This window comes from Podarcis gaigeae (assembly GCF_964106915.1).
Source record: "Podarcis gaigeae genome assembly, chromosome: 7".
Taxonomy (NCBI): domain Eukaryota; kingdom Metazoa; phylum Chordata; class Lepidosauria; order Squamata; family Lacertidae; genus Podarcis; species Podarcis gaigeae.
Genome location: NC_139683.1, coordinates 80,826,635 through 80,848,806, shown reverse-complemented (window position 1 = coordinate 80,848,806; position 22,172 = coordinate 80,826,635). Strand labels below are relative to the sequence as shown.

At 45.0% G+C, this 22,172-nt stretch overlaps 1 long non-coding RNA gene across 1 annotated transcript in view; it reads right to left on the bottom strand.

Moving 5' to 3' along the window:
- Positions 1-5,056: 5,056 nt before the first annotated feature.
- The window catches only part of LOC310849488, a 44,029-nt gene continuing 26,913 nt past the window's right edge, over positions 5,057-22,172 (bottom strand). The window contains exons 2-4 of the long non-coding RNA XR_014566922.1: positions 18,525-18,674; positions 14,486-14,595; positions 5,057-6,565 (exon numbers count right to left, since the gene is read on the bottom strand). This is a non-coding gene — a long non-coding RNA (uncharacterized lncRNA). The remainder of the gene's footprint in view (positions 6,566-14,485; positions 14,596-18,524; positions 18,675-22,172) is intronic.

Sequence of the window (22,172 nt, the reverse complement as noted above, 5' to 3'; positions counted from 1 at the left end):
TTTGGTTTGCTTTGGGTGTTTTTCAAAAATGGCATCATTTCAGGAAAAAAATAGAAATGAGAATGTTAAGATTGCCCCCTCAAAAAAATAATATAAATCAGCATGATTTCTATTAATTACATGTAATATGACCTGCTTCCATATTACCTACTTCTCTACAAAGCAAATAGATATTTCTTAAGTGACTTGTATTGCACAACAGAACACAAGAGTCCTGGAGCATTTCAGGGTGACTTTTCCATTTTTCTCCCCTAAATTGATTTTTCTTTTTAACAGTCTATAAATTCAATTCTTTTCATTGTTGGCAACTTGGCTACACAATCAGCCATATCTGCAATCGATTAAGTCAAAGTTTTTTGAATGGAACCCATTGAAAGCAAATGAAGAAGTTCTTCATTCCTATTGAAATCAATGGATCCTAAGCACACAAACTTTAAAACAAAATCTAGCCTCCTGTTGGTGCTTGTAGAAAGCAAAGTGAGGAAAGATGTCTCTTTCTCATGTGTTTCTCTTAGTGAGACCATGCAGAAAGTCCATTCTAAAGTTTCTTTGGGGGCCCTACTAGGAGAACATATCCAAGGGGTGTTCCAAATAAATGTTAAGAATAAATATAAATAATAAATAATAAACATTATGTAGCATTTCTATAGCACTTTCTATAGCACTGAGAGAAGTGAGGTTACAGAGAACCAGGCAAAGGGCCTTCTTGGTGGTGGCACCCGCCCTGTGAAATGCCCTCCCATCAGATGTCAAGGAAATAAACAACTATCTGACTTTTAGAAGACATCTGAAGGCAACCCTGTTTAGGGAAGTTTTTAATGTCTGATGTTTTACCGTGTTTTTAATATTCTATTGTGAGTTGCCCAGAGTGGCTGGGGAAAACCAGCCAGATGGGCAGGGTATAAATGATGATGATGATGATGAAACAAGTGCAGAATTTCAGGGTGGTGGCAAATTCACCCCAAAGGACTACATATATATTTGACAAGAGTCATGTGTGAATTTTTTAAAAGAGCGCATTTAGGAGGATTTCTTTCATGATTTTAACTCTTATTAACCAGAAATCTAAGGTGCGCCAACATACCTGGTCTGGAAAATTCTTAAAAATGCACATCTGGGGCTGGAAAGCTGGGAATTCCTCCACTTAATCTTTTGACATCTCCATCCAGAGTTGTCAAGACATACTAGCCGAAATATTCTTCCTCCTGGCCATTGGCCAGAACATAGAGGAGTCCAGATAGACATCCCTCCAGGGATCTCCCCCTTTGGGTACCATGTCTGCCATGCTAGTCAGGATATGACCATGCATCAATACCTGTACTGTATGTTTGAGTTAAAGGCTGTATCTGCTCTCTGCAACCTGGTGCCATCCAGATGTTTTGAACTGCAGCTCTCACCAGCCCCAATGGTCATGTTGAGCATCATATGCGAACAAATACTTGACTGGTGCTTCGCTCAATTAATAGCCATTTTATGACGGTGCCGTGCCCACCCAAATCCTTTACAAAAAGGAAGTCGGCAGTTTGGGCACAGACAGTTGCCAGATGTCTTTCTTACAAAGGTGTCACTATTTTACTTCCCATCTGCGATTGCTTCAACATTTACAAAAGGTCATTCTCTATCAGAGTGACAGTTACATTTTACAAAGTGAAGAGAAATTTCTGTGCGGCAAAAAAAAAAAAAAAGAAGTAATTTGGATTGGGGGGTGAAATACATTTCTTCAGCGCAAGTGAAAATCTTCTGTCCTTATTCAAGACAGAGGGAAATGAAGCCATTTTATGGGACCGGCTGTCAACAGCTCAGAATTTTTATGCTACTTTCTAAATGCTATAGGAGGTTTCTTGGTCTTCCAGGAAACCACTTATTTACACGGGTGTTTTATACAGAGAAGGATATTATTTCTCATAAGACCATTCAGAAGAGACCTCAGGAACTGAATGATACATATTTCAAATTTACTTCCTGCGGAGAATCATTTTACATCAAGGAGTAGCCATTTTATTTTTATTTAACAAAATTTATATACCGCTTGGTTGTAATAAAACCTCCAAGGGGTTTACAATAAATATTTAAATGATCGACAAAGAACAGTTTAAAACAAGCAATTAAAACATTTAGAAAATAATAAGATTTAGGAAGATACTAAAACACATCAACATCTACGTGCCTGGATAGTCTTGCCTAAACAAAAATGTTTTAAGCAGGTACAGAACAGAATGCAATGAAGGTGACTGCCTGATCTCAATATGCAGGAAGTTCCAAAGATCAATTTCTTGCAACTGCAGAATAATGAGTATTATGTGGCACTTGAAAAAGTCCCAGCTCCACAGATCACAGCAGTTGAATTGGCAGATAGGGAGTAAGCAATTGCAGAAGCGGACGGCTCCTAAGTTGATCAGGGCTTTATATCCTAATAGTAACAGCTTGAACCAGACATGGTAGCTGTAATGGTTGTTAGGGGTTACTTGTGCGTAACCTTACTTCAGTTCAGTTAGCTTGCTTGCCCCAACCATGCCCAGGGTCGGAGCTCGCCCTCCGTGACCTGTTAGTCACTTGCAGAATCCGAGAGTGGGCGTCTCTTGAACCTCTTCCAGCATAAAAGCTGTTTGACCCCGAGTCTCCTCCTATGTTCTCTGCGCGGAACGCGTCTGCGCAAGTAAGGGGAAGGCAGGGGCGTCCCAGCGCTCTCTCCACTATCGTCAGGGGAAGGGTCTTGGAGCCCTGTCACCAATTCCTCCATCTCCCTCTCTTCTCTATGGGTGTTACGTTGAAATCCTTCCCCCCTGCTCATCCCCTCTCCGGCATCGCTGGGTGGCCCTGCCTCCGTCTCTCGTTCTGATGGCAGTTCCCTGACATCCACCTCCTCCCCAGGACCCCCTTCACCCCCGGCCTGACCCTGTGACAGGACCTTGTCCCCTTCTTCAGCCGACGATGCCGGGAACCCCCGAAAGGAGCTGCTGTCGTCGTCCGTGGACTCAAACACCGCTTCCCACCTGCTCCAATTTCTCACGGTCGGGACTTCCCCATCTGACTCCTCTTCTCCTGACGATTCTCCTCCTTCCTCCTGGGAAGTGGGAAAACCCACGAAATCCTCCTCCTCATCGTCGGTGGTGGCAAATTGCTCCTCCCAGAATCTCCCGAGGGGTTTGGGCTTCCTCGGATACCTGTTGTGGAACTCTTCCACCAGATATCCATCATCTATTTCCCCTGCAGGCACCCACGTGTTTTCTGACTCGGGTTCCCCTCCCAAGCCACTAGGTACTCCACCTGCCGCCCTCGCCAGCACGAATCCAGGATCTCCATTACCTCGTGGTGGCGTTCCCTCTCTTCCATTAGTGGGTGGGTGAGTAAGGACTCCTGCCTCCCGGACCCTCCGCTCCCCTCTGTACGGTGAGAGCAGTGACCTATGAAATACCAGGTGGATCTTCATGCTGTCTAGCAACTTGAGCCGGAACGCCACCGGGTTAACTTGGTGGGTCACCTCAAATGGTCCCAGCCGTCTTGGCCTCAGTTTCTTACACCCACCCTTGAAAGGTAAGCCTTGTGTGGATAACCACACCCGGTCCCCCACCCTAATGGTCTCCCCTTCCCGGCAGCGTTTGTCTGCTTGTCTTTTGTACACTTCCTTGGCCCTATCCAGGTTCATCTTAAGCTGCTGGTGCAGAGCTTCCATTTCTTCCACAAACTGCTCTGCGGCGGGCACGCTCCACCCTTCCTCCCCTCTCCCAGGAAAAGCCCTGGGGTGCAACCCATAATTAGCCATGAACGGGCTCATCCCCGTGGACACATGCTCAGCGTTGTTATACGCAAACTCCGCTAGTGCTAGCTTCTCTACCCAATCGTTCTGTCTCTCGTTGACGTAGCAGCGTAGATATTGCTGTAAAATGCTATTCGCTCTCTCTGCTTGCCCGTTGGTCTCCGGGTGTCTCGCCGTCGAGAATCCCACTTCCACCTGCAATAAGCTCATGAGTTTCCTCCAGAACTTCGAGGTAAATTTTTTCCCCCGGTCGGAGATAACCCTCGTCGGACCCCATGCAACCTGAAAATGTGATCCACAAACAACCGGGCAGTTTCCTCTGCCGTTACTGCATGTGAGCACGCTATAAAATGGCACATTTTGGTTAGCAGATCTACTACTACCATGACTGCTGTCTTCCCTCTAGATTTGGGTAAATCGGTCATGAAATCGATCGACACCTCCCCCCATGGTCTTCCCGGTGTGGGTAAGGGCTCCAGTAACCCCGCCGGGGCCGCCCTCTCTCCCTTGGCCCGTTGGCAGCGGTCACACCCCCGTACATACTCTCGGATTGCTGTAATGGTTGTTAGGGGTTACTTGTGCGTAACCTTACTGCTTGCTTGCCCCAACCATGCCCAGGGTCTGAGCTCGCCCTCCGTGACCTGTTAGTCACTTGCAGAATCCGAGAGTGGGCGTCTCTTGAACCTCTTCCAGCATAAAAGCTGTTTGACCCCGAGTCTCCTATTATGTTCTCTGCGCGGAACGCGTCTGCGCAAGTAAGGGGAAGGCGGGGGCATCCCAGCGCTCTCTCCACTATCGTCAGGGGAAGGGTCTTGGAGCCCTGTCACCAATTCCTCCATCTCCCTCTCTTCTCTATGGGTGTTACGTTGAAATCCTTCCCCCCTGCTCGTCCCCTCTCCAGCATCGCTGGGTGGCCCTGCCTCCGTCTCTCGTTCTGATAGCAGTTCCCTGACAGTAGCCAATGGACAAGCAGTGCAAATCTCTGAGAAGGGGTGTGTTTTGCAGACAGGGTCTCACTCCTGTCAGCAGCCAAGCTGCAGCATTCTTTACTAATTCCAGCTTTCAGATCAAGCTGTCAACGGTGGTCAACAGTATCAAAAGCCACAGAGAGGATCAAGAATCTCTGCCCTTAATGGAAAGTACCCTAGTCTTAAATCTATTTCTGTCCATGTCACTTTCGCTTCATTTATTTATTAAATTTATATCCCGCCAAAGGAGCGCAGGGAGGCAAACAACAAGTGATAAAACAACAAAAAGACCTTCAACACGCACACATTGATTCGTCAATGCATCCCTCCCATTTCTACGTTCCTCTGTGACTTTTAAAAAAAGGTCATACAGAAATATGTATTTTTCTCTCCGATACGCATTTCAAAATATGCATTTGTAAGTGCAGCTTTGTGTCGTTTGGAACAGAGAATTGCATCACAAAATTCAGAGACGTGAGAAATTTGAGGGGTATTCCAATCCACACATTAACCCCAGAGGTGAAGATCAGGTTCGGTCACGTCAGAATTCACAAATAATGGCTTCCTCAAGCATCTGCTGCTCTACGGGACATCCTGAAAGTATACCCTAGGGCAGGTATCTTCAACCTTTCCAGACCCAGGACCCACTTTTTATCCCAAACATGCTTTGGGGGATGTATTGCTTAATCTTAATCTTATATTTGCAGGGTGGTGTCAGGGACCGTGCTGAGGAGGGTGGCACTGAGGAAGAATGGTGAGAGTCACGCCCTCCCCCTGATCCTGATCCTGAATCTTCCCAAGACATCATAGATTTGGAACAGTGGTTTGCAGAGGGGCATAGTTCAGAAAGCAGAAGCTGGGAAATACTGGATGGGGAACAGCTAGCAGAAGAAACCCTAGAAGAGAGAGAGTTAACAGATTTTCAGGCACTGGATAGCATCCACCCCCTTTTCCAAAGTCATGGAGAGCTCAGAAAGTCTCAGAACAGAAAGCATCGAGGGTACAAGCTCAGATTACAAGACATAGGAGTGGCGTAGACTAATAGGGATGGAGGGGGAGTATCCCTTAATTGGGAGCACCGCCATTTCTAGGAGATGTGTTCTTTGTTCTCTCATTGTGATTATAAAAGGCTCTACCTGGTAAGGCATTCCTTTCGTTTGATCTCTTATCTACTGCCACAGGGGGAGGGAACCTGACAGGTGGTCGTGCTCCTGCTGTGACCCACCTTGGATCTGGCTGCAGCCCACAGATGGGTCCCAACCCACCAGTTGAAGGACAGTGCCCTAGGGTAGCTGTGGATCTTCAGGGGTCCTTGGATTCCAACTCCCATCCATCCCACCCAGCATGGCCAACTGATCAGAGCTTATATAAATTGTAGCCTGACAATATCTGGAGAGCCACAGATGCCTCCTCCCGCTGCTGCCCTAAAAGATGCCCACTCTCCTAGATCTGTCCGTTACCGGAGGATACCAATTGCAGTGGGAAACCTTTCTTTCAAGGGCTTGTCCACCGCTACTGATCTACTCACTGAGGAACTCCCTCAAGCGTCCAATGAACCTCCCCCCCCCCATCTTCTTCACATTTCAAAGGCCACCAATCTGTATACCTACACATGGTCCAGCAAACACTGATCTATATTAACACCACAGCTTAGCTTTGAAAACAAAAGCAGCACAGGTAACAGAAATGCAGCCTTTAAAATATTTTCTTTTTCTTCCCTAAATGTTGACATTTCAAGGAGGCTGAACACCTTCTCTGCAAAAACGAAATTCTCGAAGTGAGAGAATTTCCCGAAGACTGAAGAAGGAGGCTTTTCCATGACAGATGGGTCTGGCGAGTTCTTTGTGGAATAATAAAAATAAATATGTCAGCTTGTCATTAAAAGAAATGGGTTGTCATTCTTTTTTATTAGCGTTGCCTGTGACCCAGGGTTACCTATTCTGTATAAATAGGCTTGACAGATATCTTGATTTCTTCTTTCTTTACAAGGGGGCGGGGGAGGCAGTATTGTCTCATTTATAACATTGTGAATGGATTAAGGTTTGCTTTCCCACTGTTTAAATGGCTTTAGATTCCGTACAATGCAAATGCAACATAACTGACCAAGCCTGATATTTACTACAGAACTGTCGTTCCCAAATTGGTACCCTCCCAATTCTCACCAAACCTGACCAGCATGACAAATGTAGTCCAAAACATCTGAAAGGAAACAAGATTAGGGAAGGCTGTTACAGATTATAACAATGCTTTGTGGGGGTAAATGAATGAGTGTCAAGTATTTAGTTTCTAGCTACAACAGCAGCAAGAATACTTATTGCAAAGTACTGGAAGACACAAAATCTACCCACCCGGGAAGAATGGCAGATGAAGTTGATGGACTACATGGAACTGACGGAAATGACAGGCAGAATCCGAGACCAGGGAGAAGAGTCGGTGGAGGAAGATTGGAAGAAATTTAAAGATTATTTACAGAAACATTGTAAAATTAATGAATGTTAGAAGGATGTTGGAATGAAGTTATGTGGTTTTAGCAGAAATGTTATAAAGGATTAAGTAAAAATAGACTGTTAATTGGTGAAAGGAGGGAAAGTAAAGTTAGATTATATCAAGATAAATTACAGGACAAAAACTGGGAAAGATGGAAAGGATTTGCTGAAATAGCTAACCAAACTAGAATACAAAAAAGGGAGGTGTGAGGAGGTCAAGGAAACAAGCAAATGAAAAATAAGTTATGGGAATGTTCGTTGTGTTTTTAATTGTTTCTATTTCTGTTTGGTTTTTTTTTTTCCTTATTGTGATGTTTTGTTTTGTTTTTGCTTAATTTGGTGTCTTCTTTTTTCTTCTTTTTGTAACCCTTAAAACCTTAATAAATATTACTTAAAAAAATAAAAAAAGTATTTAGTTTCTAAAAACTAGTGAGCAATGCCATGCAAAATGAGAGAGAGGGGGGGGAGGGAGGGAGGGAGGGAGGGAGGGGGAGAGGGGGAGAGGGAGAGGCTGGTATTCCATATCATTGAGTACCATCCCAAAGTTTTGCTTAGAATCATAGAATCTTAGAGTTGGCAGGGACCCAAGGGTCATCTAGTCCAGCCCCCTGCAATGCAGGAATCTCAACTAAAGCATCCATGGCAGATGGCCATTCAACCTCTGCTTTCAAACCTCCAATGAAGTAGAGTCCACAACCTCCGGAGGGTGACTGTTCCGCTGTCAGAAAGTTTTTTTTTTTCCTACCTAAAGCAGGCATGGCCAAACTTGTCCCTCCAGCTGTTTTGGGACTACAACTCCCATCATCCCTAGCTAACAGGACCAGTGGTCAGGGATGATGGGAATTGTAGTCCCAAAACAGCTGGATGGACAAGTCTGGCCATTCCTGACCTAAAGAAAAAGAAGGACCTATCAGGTCATTCCAAATAAATACAGTGGTACCTTGGGTTACAGATGCTTCAGGTTACAGACGCTTCAGGTTACAGACTCTGCTAACCCAGAAAAAGTACCTCATGTTAAGAACTTTGCTTCAGGATGAGAACAGAAATCGTGCGGCGGCAACGGGAGGCCCCATTAGCTAAAGTGGTACCTCAGGTTAAGAACGGTTTCAGGTTAAGAACGAAACTCCGAAACGAAATAAGTTCTTAACCTGAGGTACCACTGTAGTCACATTTTGGGGTCTGGTCCTTTGAATTAAAAATGACTGTTTCCAGAATTACACAGCTGGATAAAGCCAGTTTCAATCGAAGGCTTTCACAGGTCCTTTGAGGAAATATGTGATAGCAATGAGGATATCATCCAGAACAGCAGTGAATTACAATCAGGTCATCCAGTGCATTGAACTAGGCATCTTCTCATTTGTACACTGGGTGGGGGTATTGGTTTTTGTTATTAAGTTTTGTATTTTTATTTTGAGATTTTATGTTGTAAACCTCCCTGTGACCTTCAGGTGAAGAGGAGTATATAAATTTTAATAATAAAAATGATGGTGATACTACACTGGGTACACTTCATTATGAACTCTCCAGACTGAAGAAAAGGAGCAGTGTTTTCTTCCCAAGTACCACCTTCCACACAGCCCATTAGTTGCCCTCTGATGTGGCCTGTTATCATCATCATCACTTACGTTAATTATTGTTTATTAAATAACTGCCCCCAGTCAGGCTTGAACTTTGCACAAAAAAGGAGGCTTGCATGTGTGACTCCTTCATCTCTCTAGGTATCTCTGCTTGTTTGTCTGCCTCTCTATCCAGCCTCCGCTAGTCCTTTCCAGTCTTCTAGCATCCATGTCCACCAACTTTTCCATCTCCTGCTGCCTGTCTTCCCTCTTCAGGCCTCCTTCAGATGAGGTATTCATTTCAGACTCTGACCTGTAATGTCTCTTCCTTCAGGATGATCCTCCTGAACTAAGGTCCACTTAGGCCCACCTGTGGAATCTTCACAGGGCCAGCCCACCCAAGAGGCAAGGTGAGGCAAGCACCTCAGGCAGCAGGAGGGAGCCGGCGTTTGTCTGCAGACAGCTTCCGGGTCATGTGGTCAGCATGACTAAGTCGCTTCTGGCGAACCAGAGCAGCACATGGAAACGCCGTTTACCTTCCTGCTGGAGCGGTGCCTATTTATCTATCGTATTTTTCACTCCATAAGACGCACTTTTTTCTTCCTAAAAAGGGGAAATGTCTGTGCATCTTATGGAGTGAATGCATAGTCCCTGGTGCCAAATTGCCCAGGGGCAAAAAGCAGATCATGCTTCTTCTTCTTTTTTCTTCTTTTTTTCTTTTTCTTTTATTAATATATTTTTAAAAAAAAAAAAATTGAAAGAGGGAAGTGGTGTTGAAACAAAGCCGCTGATCGTTTGCTGATCGGGGAGAGAGATAAGGGACGCTAGAGATAAAGGAGGCTGCCTGGGAAGGGGGGAGGTAAAGACAGCAAACTTGCAAAGGGGGGGAAACAGGAAGGCTAAAGCAATAAGGAGAGAAATTAGAAGAAAGGGAAGAGCAAAAAACTGCTCCAGCTAAGGAAAAGACACTAAGCCAAACAAAAGGGAAGGGAGTGTTGAAAGGAAACAGCTGATCGGTGGGATCGGAAGAGAAATAAGGGACATCGGTGGCTGACTAGGAGGGGGAAGGTAAAAGCCCATGGATCTTCAGGATTTTTACATTGGGTCACCCCAAATTCACTATCAGATCACATGGCATGTCCATGGCTACAGCCTGCCCCCCAAAAATCATGCACCCACTGTTGCCTGGGGCTGCAATGGTGCAAAAATGTGTTTACAAAGCACAGATCCACATGGATCCTCGGGATTTTTGCATTGGGTCACCCCAAATTCACCATCAGATCATATAGCATGTCCATGGCTACAGCCTGCATCAAAAAAATCACGCACCCACTGTTGCATTCAGAATATTTTTTTCTTGTTTTCCTCCTCTAAAAACTAGTTGCGTCTTATGGCGTGAAAACTACGGTACTTGCACTTTGACGTGCTTTTGAACTGCTAGGTTGGCAGGAGCTGGGACTGAGCAACGGGAGCTCACCCCGTCGCAGGGATTCAAACCGCCGACCTTCCGATCAGCAAGCCCTAGGCTCTGTGGTTTAGACCACAGCGCCACCCACGCCCCTCAGCCGTGGTAGGGTTGCCATATTTCAAAAAGTGAAAGGCCGGACAAAAAAGTTGTTGATTTTTCCGTACATTCCAGCGTTTTCCACCAGGACACTGTTTCAGATGGCGAAATCCCAGCATTGTCCAAGAAATTCCAGATGCATGGCAACCCTATTGTGAGGGACCCTCTTCACCCAGAGGAGAGTCAGGTGGCTGCAGAGGGAGAAGTAGATGGGCAGCTTAAGCGAACTTATGGTGCTGGAGAAGACTCTTGAGAGTCCCATGGACTGCAAGAAGATCAAACCTCTCCATTCTGAAGGAAATCAGCCCTGAGTGCTCACTGGAAGGACAGATTGTGAAGCTGAGGCTCCAGTACTTTGGCCACCTCATGAGAAGAGAAGACTCCCTGGAGAAGACCCTGATGTTGGGAAAGATTGAGGGCACAAGGAGAAGGGGACAACAGAGGACAAGATGGTTGGATAGTGTTTTCGAGGTTACCAGCATGAGTTTGACCAAACTGCGGGAGGCAGTGGAAGACAGGAGTGCCTGGCGTTCTCTGGTCCATGGGGTCACGAAGAGTCGGACACGACTAAACGACTAAACAACAACAACAATCTTAGAATGCAATCCATTATTTGAATCCCAAGTCCCTTTATGCTAGATTTGAGGGAACATGTGGAGGATACCAGCCTGGAAAGCGCTGATAACACCAAGGTTGCAGGTTCAATCCCCATATGGAACAGCTGCCTATTCCTGCATTGTAGGGGGTTGGATCACATGATCCTCAGGATCCATTCCAAATCTACAACTCTATGATTTTGTGACCTGTGCCTTTCCTTCCAGCCAATTTCAGGAACACTGAATTCAAATTCTGTTTGAAGTACAGTGGTACCTCGGGTTACATACGCTTCAGGTTACATACGCTTCAGGTTACACTCCACTAACCTAGAAATAGTGCTTCAGGTTAAGAACTTTGCTTCAGGATAAGAACAGAAATCGGGCTCTGGCGGCACGGCGGCAGCGGGAGGCCCAATTAGCTAAAGTGGTGCTTCAGGTTAAGAATAGTTTTAGGTTAAGTACGGACCTCCAGAACGAATTAAGTACCGTATTTTTCGCACCATAGGGCGCACCCAGTTTTTTTGGGGGGAAATAAAGGGGGGGGAATTATTTTCCCCCCAGGCGCGGGGCTGGGGCGGGGGACGCTCGAGCTTCCCCCGACCCCAGCCCCCAAACAGGCAGCTCTCTGCAAGCCATGGGAGCACTCCCGCTGCTTGCGGAGAGGTCCGCGAAGCTTGGAGAGCATGAGGGGTCGTGCGCACCGACCCCTCTCACTCTCCAGGCTTCAGCGAAAGCCTGCATTCGCACCATAGGACGCACACACATTTCCCCTTCATTTTTGGAGGGGAAAAAGTGCGTCCTATGGTGCAAAAAATACGGTACTTAACCCGAGGTACCACTGTATTTCTTTCCCAGCTCGTCTTCTAATCTACACAAAATGAAAAAGGAGGTGTGCAAGGTTGTGAGTGCTTTCCTTCTCTTGTGTGCTGGGACTTCATAACTGCATTGCATTCTTCCTGATTACCACATGCAACTAATCCTAACAGAGATGCTGCGGCTGAAGAAAGAAGATACTTTGTTCAGTTTCCAGGACAGGAGAGAGAGAGAGAGAGAGAGAGAGAGAGAGAGAGAGAGAGGCCCTACCGTGAAACTCCTGAAAGGTGTTTATTTTTGGACACCATTTCCCAACCCTGGTGCTCCTGTCCCCGGTGAGCACACCGTGTGAAAAGGCACAGTGCAGCTTTCAGACTGCGTCAGTACCGTCTAGTGTGTGAGAAGAAGGTAGATTTTGATGCCTGATTGACCTGAACTCCTTCCAAGTAGTTTGCTAAATTCCCACCGGTTGAGAAACTGCAGAGCTAGGAGGGCAGAAGATGGAAACCACAGGCCACGATAATTGTACCAAAGCCTGCTGAGATTTTCTTAACCACTTCCAGTAAAAGGAAAACGTCCCCTAGTAACAGGGGCAAGTCCCACAAGAAGGACCGAAACACTATGTTCACTCATATATGAATAACACTTATTTTATCACATGAAGTTATGGATCCAGGTGCCCTAATGGAAATATGTTGGGGGTTTTAAAAAAGGATTAAGCAAATGTTTTGCTGGGTAGAGAATTTCCACTTTCCTACTAAAAACCCTTCATATGATGTTTGTGAAGGTGCCAGCTTAACATTACAGACTGGTTTTGCTACGGCATTGATACTGCTAAATAAATTACTTGTGGGGTGCAGTCACCACCCTACCTGTGCACGGCCAGCAGCGATGTTGCTTTTATGAGCATTGAAAGCAAAGTATTTTTTGCCCAGGGGAAAATGCAAAGTTTTTTTCTGTATCCTGTGTATCAGTACAAGAAATATTCTAATGATTATAAAACACTCACTGGTAATCCTGGGAAGCTGACTATTGTGGCCTGGCACAGCCATGGCCGTTTGGGGGCCGTAGCCATTGTGTTCCCACAAGGCAAGACACAGTGATAACAGCAAAAACCTTTATTGAACTACATAACTGGACACAGAAGGAAAACAACTGCTTATATACATTTCTGGAGGCCTCGGCCACTCCCACTCCCAACGTGATTGGCTGTCTAAACTTCCAAGCTGTGAGTCATAAATCAGAATTTAAGGGCCAATGGCAGAGGCCCAAATCCTGACATGCTCTGTGATTGGATATCATGCATTGAATCAGAACACAGGGGCTTAGAACCCTTAGTCCAGACTCAAGATCAGGCAAACACAGACCATTGAATACATAACACCCCTCCAGCAGCCATGTTGGCCCCTGGGAGCCTTAAACTGGCCAGTCGCAGGCAGGCTGGGAGGTGCGGCCTGGCTGGTGGACCTGGGTGGCCTAGGCATCACTCAGGTCCGCCACCCACACATATAAACCAGCCACGTCTAACAAGCAGTTTAACAAGCGTGTGGTTTCATAAACAGTATCCGTCAATTACATTCATGGGGTGCCTATCCAGTCCTATAACTTTCACTACCTGCTCTCACTCACTAAACCACCTCTCCGATATTTACTTGTCTGCCTAGCCCCGAACTGTTCCTGGCTCAGCCTATTTCATTACACTAACTCAACCTACCCACAACTCTAGCCCAATTCACTCCCACTCCAACCAACCAGCCAACTCCCAACAAACTCCTCCCTTTGCCCCTCCCAAAGCTTGTTTTATAGTCCCACTGACTCCACCCCCCTGGGTCCTAACTGGGCAACCTGTTTAACTATTTCACCTCCAGTAAGGTAAAGGTAAGGGGACCCTGACCATTAGGTCCAGTCGGGACTGACTGGGGTTGCGGTGCTCATCTCGCTTTATTGGCCAAGGGAGCTGGCATACAGCTTCCGGGTCATGTGGCCAGCAGGACCAAGCCGCTTCTGGCGAACCAGAGCAGTACACGGAAACACCGTTTACCTTCCCGCCGGAGCGGTACCTATTTATCTACTTGCACTTTGAGGTGCTTTCGAACTGCTAGGTTGGCAGGAGCAGGGACCGAGCAACGGGAGCTCACCCCATAGCGGGGATTCGAACTGCTGACCTTCTGATCAGCAAGTCCTAGGCTCTGTGGTTTAACCCACAGCACCACCCATGTCCCCACCACCAGTACTCTCTCATATATGTTAGCGTCACAGTGAGATATTGCCAACCCCCTTTGGAGTTAGTTGCAGATGTGAGTGGTTTGGTGGTGAGCCAGCAGGAAGTGGCCAGCTTGGATGGCAGAAAAGGCATTGGGTGGATCCCTACTTGAAGGTGGGGGTTGGGAGCCCATCCCCAGTGCGAGGGGTCCAGAAGGGAGTACCTGGCCAGATACCCTGTCAGAGGCTGATGGGCCTTAGGCACCTCTCCAGAATGGTGGTCCTTGATGGTTGCCCCAATTTGATGCATGTCGCAGGGTAATCTTTAATCCAGAGTTGACCTGACCAAAATAATCAACCAGCAGCTGGGCTGCTTGATTCAGGATACATGCCCAGTGCCTACAACTTTGGCTGGGATAGCTCAGTCGGTAGAGCTTGAGACTCCAAAATTCAGGGTTGTGGGTTTGAGCCCCATGTTGGGCAGAAGATGAACCTCGTCATCTCTTCCAACTCTGCAATTCTGATTCTGTGAAAATGACTTACCTGTAATCAGTAAAAGTTATGGCCTATTCAAACCCATGTTCGTTGTCCTGTGCCTTTATTAACTTGTCTCACTGAGGGCTTCAACAGTCGTGGACTCACTGCACCTGGGCCTGCAACCCGAAACATTTTTGGTTGTAGGATCTGAGTCAACCTCATAAACTTTCTTATCAAAAGGGGAAATGTCATATTGTTTCCTACAGCTATTTTAACCATAATCTCCTCCTTCACTTTCATCTATCATAATAGGAGGAATAATGTTGTCCCTTTCATTTACTAGTTTCTAAGGCTTCCCCTTACATTCAGAATATTTCTGCTTCAAAAAAACAAATGCATTTTCCCCTGTTCTTGAAACATATCATTTAACTTGGCATGCTGTTCCCTAAAATTTCAGTATTGAGTCTAAATGGCTCTTGCTATGCTTATCTTCAGATTCTTCTCTTTTTTAATGTGCATAACTCCTTAAGCAATATTCTGATTTCTCTCAGCTAATGCCCAGTTTCAAATATTACAAATACTACAAAGAAAGCTGGTGGGTCAATGGCAGAGCCGAAGGTCCCAAATTGTTGGGATTCCCTGCCTGAAACCCTGGAAAACTACTGCCAATCAGTGTAGACAATACTAAACATTACAGGCAAACCATGAATAAATTTGCAACAGACTTAAAACGCATCAAAATAAATGTTTATTATCCAGTATATGATCTGTGGATCATACCACAGGATGAGATGTTCAGCAATGGCATAGCCAGGCTTACAAAAGAATGCCACCGGCAGTGCACACTTCTTAGCAATATTCCTCTGTGAATAACGCAGTAATAGACAAAGCTTCAGTGGTTCCTATCCAATCAGCATTAACCTTGGAAGAACTTCACCTTTGACATTAAATTCCCCCATGCTGAGAGAGCAGCTCAGTCTCCAGCAAAGGAGGAAGGGAGAAATGGGGAAAGCTTTAAACAAAAACACTCTGTTGCAACGCAAAAGCTGGTCTGGTTGAGTTCTCTGTTTGCAATGCACTCCAAGCACCGGGGAGGCAAAGTAAAGAGGATGGTAAGTAGAAGATCACCCTCTACAGAACTGAGAAATTAAAAGGCTGGTCAACTCATGAAAGGTTCAGGGAAAGGGTGGGGAGAATGTTTTCTATTAAGGGCAGCATTCCTGCAGGAGAGAGTCACATGCCATCAGTGAGTGGGGTCAGAGCCAAATGTGGGTGGGGCAGGGCCAAAAGTTGGGGGCCACCCTCTCTCTCTCTCTCTCTCTCTCTCTCTCTCTCTCTCTCTCTGCGCCATACTCTTTTCTCAGTCCGGATCGTGACTTTATTGTTCTAGCCAAAGGCCATGAGAAACCACTCTGGGAAGCTCCCAGCAAAATATTAAAAACACAATAAAACCACAAACATTAAAAACTTCCCTGTACAGGGCTACCTTCAGATGTCTTCTGAAAGTCATATGGTTACTCATCTCCTTGACATCTGATGGGAGGGTATTCCACAAGGTGGGCGCCACTACCGAGAAGGCCCTCTGCCTGGTTCCCTGCAGCTTCACTGCTCGCAGTGAGGGAACCGCCAGAAGGACCTCAATGCTGGACCTCAGTGTCTGGGCTGAATGACAGGGGTGGAGATGCCGCTTTCCTTTAGCAACTGGAATGGATCCCTTTAGCAACTGAAGGTACCACTGAAGTATAACAGAATAATAGTCTCTAGGGCATTGCTTTCATTATACTGCTTTCATTGTACTGTTGTTTTGGCCTGTCCATGTCATGCCCTGATGTTGTCCTGTTTTGCATATCTGGGTCTGACTCTGAATCTGTGAGAGTCAGGGGAAGAGGCTGTGCATTAGCTAGTGTCAGGCAGCAGAGGAACCAACCCCCACAGCAGGTTGCCAGGAACGGATAAGACAAGGAAACATCCTTACTGTTATGTACTGAGTTGAATAGGATCCAAACTGCAGCAGTCTGATTGGTCCTAGAACAATAGGATTCAGAATGCAGCAGTCTGATTGGTCCTAGAACAATGCAGCAGTATGATTGGTTGGCAGGAACCACCCAATCATGCTCCAGATAGAAGTGAATCCACAACCTGATTGGCTTACAGTAGAATTCCGGAATTAGCCAGTCATGTGCAGCCCATTGTGTAAATAATGTATATAAAGCAGATACTTTGAGGGGACTTTCATTCATTCCTCCTCACCACTATGAGCTGAATAAAGAGCATGAAATCACTTTGCGACTCTGAGTATATTTCACTTACCATCTGCTTTTTATTCAATATTTACAGAGAGAGGCTTGAGAATGCCGCCTCTTGGAATAATGGCGTTGTCCCGAGTAATTCTCCACCCCCTTTTCTCCCACTTCCTCATTCATCAACAGCGTGCACGCACACGCACACACCTTACGGTTGCTGCTTAGGGCCATCTGTCTCCAAGCTCTTTGCTCTCTTACTTTTAAGGCTCTCCTGGTTCTGGGGGATGGTGGGTCTGGAATGCTTTCTAGTGATAACGTGTCAGCTGCTCCGCCTCCTCCTCCTCTCCCGTTATTTCCCAACTTTTCCCCTCTTCCTCTGAGCTGTGACCTCCCTCAAACCCCTGTTGTAATTCTGAACTGTCTTCTTCTTCTCTGGAAGGGTCAGGCTGAGGAGGTTGTCTCCACCATTTATCCTCTGCCCAGTCCCTGACAGCTAGCCTGGTGAAGTTGTTAGCAGATCTCTCTGTACATATATATCTGTAATTCAAAGACCAGAATAACTCTATGAAGTAGACAGCAGTTTTCAGCTTTGTCTTGTGTCTGGAGACCATGAACACTCTGTTACTTTGAACTGTGTGGGATAGCACAGTTTGGCTGGTCATGTAAGAAGCAGACAACAGTGAGCCTACATTCTTGCGAAGCTGAACTCATTGCACTGTCATATTCACTTTGGATTGTGAATGGTTGTTGCAACTGTCCTGTTTGACTTTGCTAGCTTCAGAGAGTTGCAAGCAAAGAACCAAGTACTTGCAGATAAAACTACATCATGTAAGGGAATGTATCCAGAAAGGACTTATTCAGGTGCCCTCCATGCCAGGAAACGAAATTCCTGCAGATCCGTTGTCGAAAGTTGTTAATAGGGAACAACTTCAGGTTTATGTACAGCGGTTGCAGTTAGGCTGAAATACTGCACCATGGGTTACATGTAATGGGGGAGGATGTTGGGAGATTCCATTCCACCCTTTGCTGCAGATATGTGGATTGTTGCATGTCACATGTCTATTTACATCCCAGCACAGATTGCTGGCGTGAGCGGAACTTCCGCTCTGTATTGCTTTTGTTTTTCAGTCTCTCTCCGAGAAAAACGGCAAGGAGAGAAGCCATGTTTTTCTTTGTCCTGATTTATGTATAATAAATGCGTAGTTTAGTATTGTGTCCGTGCCTCAAGCTTCATCTGCTATGAAGTTTACACTACCGAGTAATGTGTGCTCAAGCCTGCTCTGTTGAAGTCACAGACGCACGTTGGGGAGCAGAGGTCAATGGATCTCCGCAGTGGCAAGGCTGAGAGGGGAGACACTCCAGCTGGCTTTTCATCCCTCAGTTCCGACAGAGTTTTCCCCTTAACTGAGGACTCTGGAAGAAGCTGTTCTGCTGGGAGCAGGAAATCTCTGAAGACCCTGCATCACACTGGTTGAGGTGTGGTGAACTACCAACTGACTTCCACAAGTCACCAACTCTAAAAAGTCATGGTTATGAGTAGATCTTCACAGTAAGGTGTTGGTAAGGTCAGAGGGATGTGGAGAAGTCTTGTCCAAGACTTCTGGACGGCAACACTTTGGCTACCCTTGAACTAGATGGTCTTAGCTTGAATCAACCCCCTGGCTGGGGAGGGCGGGGTATAAATAAAATTTATTATTATTATTATTATTATTATTATTATTATTATTATTATTATTATTACATTCCTGTTCTTTGGAGAAAAAACACATGACAAAATCCCTAAAGCTGAGAACAACTGGCAGGTAAACAGCTTACAAAAAGAAAAGCTGCAGTGAATACATGGAAGCGTAATGAACACTTACATGAAAATCGGGGGAAATTCAGGATGATGGGGAAATGCAACAATTTGTACATGTTCACATTTTTCCTCCTTTTGGTATTGACAGTTTCCATTTTTCTTATTCAGATGACTTTAAAATTCATGAAAAAAGTTCCTAGCCCCCGATTCTGATCTGTAATAAAGTTGCATAAAGTTCATTAGATATTCATGTGATAGTGAGAACGGTTTTGGTGGCAACAGAAAGCTGACAGCTCACAGACAGCAGCCACTGATCAGGCGAACCGTATTGGTGATGCACTTATAAAATTACTTATTCATAATGCAGGCATGGAATACAATGAAAAATAAGGTACATTATGTTAGAAAGCATTTTATTGTCTCCTTCTGTATCTCATTTTATGCCGAAGCTCGTAAATGGATTTCTTTCTAATGACATAGCCGTGTTATTATCAAAGTGCATATTGTACTGCCCAAGATGAAAGCAGCATGTTTGGAAATCCAATTACAAATTCTTTCAATCAAAAAAAAAACTACTGTGAAAGCATTTGAACATTCCTTTAACCCAAAAGGATCAAAATTACAGGTAAAATGCGAGTTTAATGTGGAGGGTTGTGTGCGCTTTCGGTTTCATATTTCTATTTCGTTTGTTAACTCCATTTAAAAAGCAGGTTAGGACCTCTGGCAGTTTGTTCCCGATATGGCATTATAAATCTACAATGGGAATATACATTAATTCTGTGAATGGGCGTTGTAACGTTAAGTAGCTTTCTTCAGATTAAAAATATACTCGTCACCTTATAGTGTGTGTTGGCAAAGTAAGGAAAACAATGGCAAACAATCCTCTCCCCTCCTGCCCACCCTTTCTGGTGCAACTCTGTAAAATCATGACTGAAAATAATAACTCCTTTACAACACATAGACTTGCTATGACTCTAATGCCCCCAACATTTACTCGCTCATGTGAATTTGCTAACTATACTCTTGCTACTATTAATGCATAGTGGGAACTGGAAGAAAACACAGAACAATATCTATGTCTCCACTGGATCAATTGGGACCCTGTGGTGCAAGCAAACATATACCCAGGAGTTCACATAATCAAACCCCTCCATGGCCAAAATATTTGTGGGAGGAGCATAACTCAATGCCAGAATATGTACTTTGGATGGAGAAGATCCCAGAATCCAATCCCTGGCAACTCCAAGTGCCGCTGGAAAAGACCACAAGTCTTAGACCCTGGAGAACTGATACCCGTCATTGTAGGTGATGCTGAGGAATTCTGGACTTTTTGCAATAAGGAAAGTGAGGCAGAAACGCATTGAAAAGTATGGGGTAACCTTTGCTTTGACACGCATCATCTAATCCAATCAGGATGAATGCTCAGTAACAAGTCACCTGGAAGCACCTCAAGTTATGGGAGGGAAACCCCTCATGCTTCTTTCTTTCCTGTTCTTTGGGTGCCAGGAAGTTCATCCTCTTCTTTGGCATTTAATGGCATTTGATAACTGGTTCCAGCTTTTAATGGAGTGCCTGCTATGTTAGGATTATGAGTCACCAGAGCCTTTCCTTCTGCTTCTTTATTCATTACTGTTTTTATTATTATCTTGCTTTCCTTATGCAAAAGTTGGGATACAGTGGTACCTCAGGTTAAGAACTTAATTCATTCCGGAGGTCTGTTCTTAACCTGAAACTGTTCTTAACCTGAGGTACCACTTTAGTTAATGGGGCCTCCTGCTGCTGCCACCGGCGGCGGCGGCACACAATTTCTGTTCTTATCCTGAAGTAAAGTTCTTAACCCGAGGTACTATTTCTGAGTTAGTGGAGTCTGTAACCTGAAGCATCTGTAACCTGAAGCATCTGTAACCTGAAGCATCTGTAACCCGAGGTACCACTGTATAGACATTGCAAAAATAAGTAGCTGATGAAATGCTCATGTAGAACACAGAAGGGTGGATTTCTGAGAGAGCAGGTAAGCCTTTGTCTAATAAAGGCTTTGTTTAATAAAGTATGTTTCCAGTTTTAATTCAAGGGGAAAATGAGCCTCAGCTACCAGGATTTGGGAAAACAGTGAAATAAGCAGCGTCTGGACAGAAGTACAAATTCCTGTCAACCTCACTACGAACAGTCACTGTATATCACTGAACTTTTCCTTCCTTTCATCCGGACAAATCTTTGTTCTTCCACGATGATTGTCAGCTCAGGAGGGGTGTTATTTTTAAACATTGCTTATTGCATGGATGGAACTGGTTGCCACTGCATCTTCAGTGAACTGTTAGGAGCCCTTGAAAAACTCTGTCACTGTAACTTCTTTGTGTGTGCTCAGAATCTCCTGTCACGCTAACATGATGTTCAGCTATCATTCCGTAATAGTTTCTCTAAGCTTTTCTGTCTCCCATCCAGGCTTGGCCTAGCCTCAGCATATTTCTATTTTATTCCTAGCATAACATCAGTTAGGTCATCATTTGTCGTCTTATTGAAATCACTGATACACTTGACTTTGTGTTTCAAAGTTTCCATTCCTTCCGTAAACCATTTTTCTGTGTGCATCGTCTTCAACCATTACAATTTATTTTTTTATAAACAAGTAGAGAGGGTTCCTTCAGACATAACAGCGGCTACCACATATCCAGTCTTGAATGAGCATTTATTCTGATTTGTTTGTATGGCACTTATATTCATCCTGCACCCATCCTGATTTTTCTGCAAGGTATTTACACATCTTCCCATTAGCCATTTATGCATTCCACACTTTTCAATGCATTTCCCCATCGTCTTCCAAACTACAAAAAGCCTGGTTCTTTTTTCAAGTTGATTTGTTGTGTTAAGGAGACAGAGCCCCTTCAATGTGCTTTAATTCTACAAACCTAAAGTTCCATGATGCCTGAAATATACTCGGAGTCAAGAATGGATTTCATGCTCTTTATTCAGCTCATAGTGGTGAGGAGGAATGGAAGTTTTCCCAGGATGTCTGCTTTTATATACATTATTTACACAATGGGCCCCACGTGATTGGCTAATTCCGGGATTCTCCTGTAGGCCAATCAGGTTGTGGATTCACTTCCACCTGGAGCTGGATTGGGTGGCTCCTGTGGACCAATCATACTGCCACATTGTTCTAGGACCAGTCAGACTGCTGCATTTTGGATCCTATTGTTCTAGGACCAATCAGACTGCTGCATTTTGGATCCTATTCAACTCAGTACATAACATTGCCTTTGAAACCTCTTGCAAAATACTGGCAATCTGAAGGCACCAAAAGTGGCATCCGCTGATGTTCTTCTTGGAAAATTTCCATCCCCCAGCATTATTTCATTGCTGGAAGACATTGCGTTAAGAAAGTCACAGGGGAGAGTCTCCAAGACTGGGAGGCATTGTGTGAAATATTGTGCGCCCGGGCGGAGACCCCCAGACAACACTCAGGTGGAATAATGACTCATGACAACGTGTTATGGCAGTGGTGTCCAAACTTTTTTCAAAGAGGGCCAGATTTGATGAAGTGAAGGGCCGTGGGATTGACGTTTTTTAGGATTGAAGTTGTTGAACTTTTTTAGAGTTGAAGTTTTTGGGGGTTTCTTTAGGATTGAAGTTTTTGAGGGTTTCTTTAGGATTTCACCCCAGTAAATAAACTGCCACAGGGGCTGGATTAAACCTCTGAAACCAATTTTGGACA